Genomic DNA, 6,915 nt, shown 5'->3' on the forward strand with positions numbered 1-6,915 from the left:
GATTGGATACCAGCAGTTATAATTAAGAGATTGTTTGAAGTTCTATTAAAGCCGATTATGCTTTATGCGAGTCAGATATGGGGTGTGGATCAAAACGTACAGAAAATGGAGGTTGTTCGAAACATATTTTTTAAAGAGATTCTAGGAGTTCAAAAGTCTATACCTAAATGTGCGGTTCTGATAGAATTTGGAGCGCTTCCTCTAAAGCAAGATATAATAAAGAATAGCATTAAATATTTTCTTAAAATAAAAGAAAATGATATTAAGATTATTCAACATGAATGCATTATACATAATACAAATGGTAACTGGAGATGCAAAATGGATGCTGAAATAGACAAATTGGGAATGAGAGAAGTTTTGATAGATGAAACGAAATCAATAGAGAGAAAAATGAAAAAAGTAAAAAATAAATTAGAGGGAATCAAGCAATTATTACAAGATGCAAAGGAGAAAGAAACGCTCGGGTTATTCTGTAGATTGGCACATTATGAAAAAGGAGCTACTTACATTAGATACTGCGATAGACAAGCATGAAGAGAAATTGCAAGTTTTAGATTTGGATCCTGGGCTTGGAATAGTAGCAAGGATCAACATGGAAGTAAAGTATGCTCTATATGCAGGGGTGGTGAAAGCGCTGAACATGTAATAAATGACTGCCAAGGATTAGAGGAAGAAAGGGATAGGTTGTATGAGAGGACTAGCTTTAAGAACAAAAACATAATTGAAATAATGAATGAAACTAATAGCGATCAAGTGAAAAGTTTATCGATTTATTAAAAAAATTTCAGGAAAAAAGAAACAGATATCTTTGAATACTAATTACCATTTTTTTGTGAAGTGAAATAATATACTTTTGTACCAACCAACTTAACTGTATACGTATTATAAATGTGTTAACTGTTTAATTTAACTGTACATGTATTATAATTGAAAAGTTCGAAAGAACATATCAAATAAAGATTTTTAATTAATTATAAACACAATTTGTGACATTGGTAGAATGTCACAAATATCACGAGAATTTCCATATCACGAGAAATAAAAAAATAAAAAAAAAAGTCTCCAAATTTTTTTTGACGACACGAAATAACGAAGTAACCTCAAATAATCCAAGCGCACGCATATTTGAAATCGTCATTCCGTGAACGGCCATTTCGGTAACGTTCCCGGACATGATGGCACGTTCCCGAAATGACTGTTACTTTCTCGGAATGATTATTATTGTTTCCAAAGGCTATTTACTTACCATTGCTTATTAATTTATTTTACAATTTTGTTCTTTTTTATTAACAGCAATATGGAGACTCCTGGTACAGAAAAAAATAAAAAGAAAACACAAAAAAAGCTAAAAAAGGATAGTGCAGCTTATTTGCGCCAAAGAGAAAAGGCAAATGCTAGTAAAAGAAAGTTTTTGGATAAGATGACTGAAGAACAGAAAGAAATTAAAAGGGCTAAAGACAGGGAATATTATAAAAGGAAAAAAAGAGAAAATAAAGTGAAGAAAATTGCTGATATGACCGAACGAGAGAAGCGAAAGCAGAGAAAGGATTGGAAAAATGCATCAAAAAAATACAGAGATAAGAAAAAATGTTTGGAAAACATAATAAGTAATACAGCACCACAATCAGATGACGACTGCGCCGCAGTACCTTCAGTGAGAAGACAAGCAGGTAGAAAAACCGTTCGAAAAGATAGGGCAAAAGCATACCGAAAAAAAGCAGGAAAAGACTATAACAGAAATGAAGCGGAAAATTGCATCTTTAAAAAAAAAAACTACCAAGATCGGATGCAAAAATGAAAATTGTACCAAGTCCCATTAGAAAAGTTAATGCTTTAATCAAAGACATTCACGTACCTCCTGAAGTACGCAAACGACTTTTATATAGAGAAGTATTGACTACTCAATTGCAAGAAAAGGCTCAGACTTTTCCAAAAACCTCTAAAGAGAGAGAAGTTTTTCATAAATGTATCAGTGGAAATACTTTGCGGAAATACAAAATGCTTCATATGGCCAAGAAGTTTCTACCAGCTAGATCAAAGGGAAGACACTATAAATCCATTTTGAAAGTCTGATGTCAAAACTCGTCAAATTGTTTTGAAGCCAAAGGTTCGCCAAAAGGTTACTGATTTCTTCGAACGAGATGATGTAAATCGAATGTGTCCATCTAAGAGAGACATAATGGTATTAAAAAATAGAGGCATGTGCTCATGTACACAATTAAAGACCTGGTGTCAAAATTTGTAAAGGAAACTGGAATTGTTCTATCATACGCGACGCTATTAAGAGCTAAACCATTTTGGATCGTAGCTCCAAAATCAAGGGATAGAGAAACATGCTTGTGTGTCAAGCATGCAAATTTTGAACAAAAGTTCAATAAATTGAAATATGAAAAAGAGCTTAAACACGCGTCTATAGAAAAGTTTATTGAACAATACGCTTGTGATGTTAAGTCTCATGACTGCATGAATAGTTTGTGTGAAAAATGCAAAATTCCGGATTTTGAAGTAGGAGATAATAGAGATTCTTTGACATATTTTATATGGAAGTACGTTCAAGAAGATAAAATTGTAAGAGGTGAGGAAAAGACCTTTAAGATAACAAAAAAAAGTTCCTATATCGAGTTCAGTGAAAGAATTGAAAATGGCTTTATTTGAAGATATTCCGTCTATGAAAAAACACTTATACGGCATTTATAGTTACAACAAGTGGAAAAAAGAGCTGAACGATAATTTACGAGAAAATGAAGTTATGATACAGATAGACTTTTCAGAGAACTATACTATGAAGTACGCAAATGAAAAACAGTCAACACATTTTGCTAAGAAACAATTATCTATTTATACAGGAGTATATTATTACCGAAACGGTGATTTAAAATCAAAATCTTTTGCTACTGTAAGTGAAAATTTAGATCACCAAGCACATGCCATATGGGCTCATATGAAACCAATATTAACAACAATTTTAGAAAACAAACATATTGACACACATCATATTTACTCTGATGGTCCAACATCACCGGAACCGTACAAATGTAACTCTTTGGATAAAAACACTGATTAATGATTTTACACAAGTCACCAAATCTAGTTGGACTTTTAGCGAGCCTGGGCATGGTAAGGGACCTATGGATGGCGTTGGAAGATACCTTAAAAGAACAGCTGACCGTCACGTCTTGTTGGGTAATGATATCAGAACTGCACCAGAATTCGCTTATTTGTTCAAAAAACGTGATTGAAGAAAAAAACAGCGTTCCAAATCCTCTGGATGCCATTCTAGGCATAATGGACATCACTAAACTATATTGGCAAGAAGGGTTAGACGTTTCAATACAATTATATCGATATGAACATTTTCACAAAGAGCTAAAACTATCGAAGCTTTCTAGCCTTAGTTGTGTAACTTAAGTTGAACCTATGGATGCTTCTATCCCTGCCATTGAATCTCCATTAGACGAAGAGCCCTTGATGTTAGACAACTATTTGAAGTTTAAAAAAAGAGTAAGCATTTATAAATCTGTATATTACTCATCATCCTCAAATGATGAAGATTTAATGGCAGTATCTCTCCGTCAGCAAATTAAAGGAAAAAATGGTGATGTTGAAGCAAGTACATCTTATGGGAAAGAAAATATACATCCAAATCTCATATCTCCTGGTACATTCATGCTTGTAAAAGTTCCTACTAAAAAGTCAAATATTTGCTTTAGATATGTTGCTACCTGCCAGACATGTGTTGATGACGACGATGGGGAAATATTGGTTACCTTTTAAAGATCTGTGCGTAGTACCAGAAAATTTAAACTAGAACCTAAAGATGTTTCCTATATTAAGTTTGAAGAAATAATCAAAATTATCCCGACACCACTGATAAAAAAAGAAGAAAATCGGGAATATTATTATTTTGATTACGATATTGATGTTTTCGAAAAATATTAAGTTTATTTCAAATAATTTTGGTAGTTAAGGTAGTACCTCCACGAAAGTGATATTCCAAGAATTTCTCAAAACTCAGAATATAAAATATTTAATTCATAATACACATGCTGTTAAAATTAGAAGATGATTTACCATGTCCTACATGAGATATTAGCAATTAAAAGTGACGCAATTTGTACGTGTACGTGCCCGTAGCATGGGAGAAGTGTGGGAAAATGACAAATTTATATTTATTTATCAATGAATGACGTTCACCATCTCTATGAAAATCTAATATAATGTAGAATACTATATTTAGAAAATATAAAAAAAAATAAAAATTATGTACCATATATTTTCGATAAAAAACTTAAATAAATTACTCGTTTTAGCGATAATTTTTTGTGGAGGGGATATAAAGACTAGTGGTATGGAAACGATGTGGCAACGTATACTGTATAGTTTGTAAGTTGGGTAGTAATATGTACATGTATAGGTATAGGATATATAATAATAAGTATAATGCGACGTTGCCACACTTCCATACAGAGATATATTTCACAGTGTGTGTGTATACGTATAGGGGATATAGTAGTGGAGGAAGTACAGTCTTGTGAAAAAAATATATGGTACAGTCATAGCACAGTTAATGCGCTGAATGATAGTATTAGTCCAAAACTTTTTGACTGGACTGTCGCGGAGGAACTACCTTAACTTGTCTTTTGTAACGAATTTATTTTTGAATATCTTCCGTTACTTATATATTTTTACTTATTTGTTAGAAGTTTAGAGAAGTAAACTTTGAGGTCAAAAGACTCAAATTGTAAGAACTGATTAAAACTTTAAGAATATTTAACTATTATTATAGAGATTGCTCAAGACTGATTGTGAACAAGTCAAAAAATTTAATTATAAGACTTTATTAACAGTAAGAGTATTTTTTCTTAATTACAAACAAAATGCCAATATAAATAAATAACTTTGTTATTAAAACCTTTGTTTATAATTTGCATATTTCCTTTCCATACCTTATGACATTAAGATGATCATTCCGTGAACATTATTGTCATTCCGGGAACGGTTCATCATTTCCGGGAACATTACACATTTCAATAAAATAAGCATAACTAAAGCTTTTTTTAGAAAAAAGATAATTTATTGCATTAATTAACTTTCGTTCCATTCATGTAATGTTAATTCGATCGTAAGAGATTTGGATATCTCGAAATTTCTTAAATTTTATGCGCGATACTTGCAACTTATTTTATTTTTTGACAAATTTTCCTTGTAGAAAAATTCATATTAACGACATTCCAGAACACCTAAACAGAGTTGAGACACACGCGCCATTAATAAAAAACACAGAATGTAAGGTATTACTCTACGCCGATGATATTGTAATAATGTCACAAACGCCAATAGGGCTGCAAAGAGGTTTAAATGCTATTGATGAATACTGCGATGAGGTTAAATTGCGAGTTAACCAGAAGAAAAGTAAAATTATCGTGTTTAGGATAGGATATAAGTTGAAGCAGTCAGAAAAATGGAAATATAAGGGAAAGGAAATAGACATAATTGATTGTTGAGAGCTTCAATTTGTGGAAGTCCATGATAATCGTTATTTTGTTTAAAGGTAAAATAAATTAATTTTACAACTTTTGTTTTAAGTTTGCAATTCCACTTTTTATTTAAAATTATTTAAATTTAGTTGACATGTTTCGGGTTTTATCCCATTGTCGAAACTGTGAAGACATCGTTACAGGTGGCTCTTATTTATACAAAAATTTTTTTAACAATTTTTTGAAAAACAAAATACGTCATATTATATTAAAAACAAATTACGTAACAAATAGCTAGTAAAATATAATATTCAATAAAGTGTATTAGAATATACCTTCATTGAATAAGGCAAAAAATAAAAATAAAAAACAATGAATTTTGATAAAAAATTCTTGGAATTATCTACAAATAAATAAATAAGTATAAATAAATATTTAGAATATTTCTTCTGTGTCTGAAAATATAAAATTTAGATTAGTGAAAATAACTTTGATGGGAAACATTCGATTTGTTCATTCAATAGAGTGTTGGGTCTTTTTTTATGTTTATGGATTTCCAAACCTTCCAACACATCCAGTCTTTGACCTTTTTTTGCTATGTGCAGTATTTCTAGCTTACTGTTTGGGAATGTGATCATTTTCTATCAGGTGGTTGGCAAAAGCCGAATCTGTTCTTTTTAACCTGAAAGAGCGTAGGTGTTCTGCTTTTCTAATTTCAAACGATCGACCTGATTGTCCAACGTAGCTAGCATCACATTGGGCACAAGAAAGTTTGTACACACCTGATCTGTGTTTTTTATCAATTTTGTCTTTATTATTGATAATCAGGTTGCCCAATTTTAGTGGTGGTTTGAAAGCTGTGTTAATGTCTTGATTTTTTAGAATATTGGAGACCCTCTCGGATGACTCACCAAAATAGGTAATGACTTTGAAATTTTCTTTGGTTAAAAGTTTTTGATGTGGAAATACCGTGTTTAAAGTTATTTTTCGCCTTCTTTTACGTAACAAGTAATCCACCATGTTCGGATCATAACCATTATTAATAGCAATGGTTTTAATTGTGCTAATTTCTTCCATAAAATTGGATTTTGATAATGGTATTTGTAACGCTCTGTTTACCATTGATTGGTAAGCAGCCAATTTATGGTTAATGGGATGAACCGAGTCTGAGTGGATCGTTGTGTCCGTAAAAGTAGGCTTACGGTAGATGTTGAAATCCAATTTGTTCTTTGTTTTTTTGATGTTCAAATCCAGAAAATTTAATTCTCCTCACATTCAATTTCTAAGGTGAATTGAATTTTCTTACTGAAAGAGTTAGCCATGTCCAAGAAAGTCTCCAATTGTCTTTGTGTACCATCAAAGCATATGATGATGTCATCCACATAGCGATACCAAAACTTGATGTGCTGGGTGGCTTTGTGAGCAGTTAACATTT

Source organism: Chrysoperla carnea, chromosome X (assembly GCF_905475395.1).
Source record: "Chrysoperla carnea chromosome X, inChrCarn1.1, whole genome shotgun sequence".
Taxonomy (NCBI): domain Eukaryota; kingdom Metazoa; phylum Arthropoda; class Insecta; order Neuroptera; family Chrysopidae; genus Chrysoperla; species Chrysoperla carnea.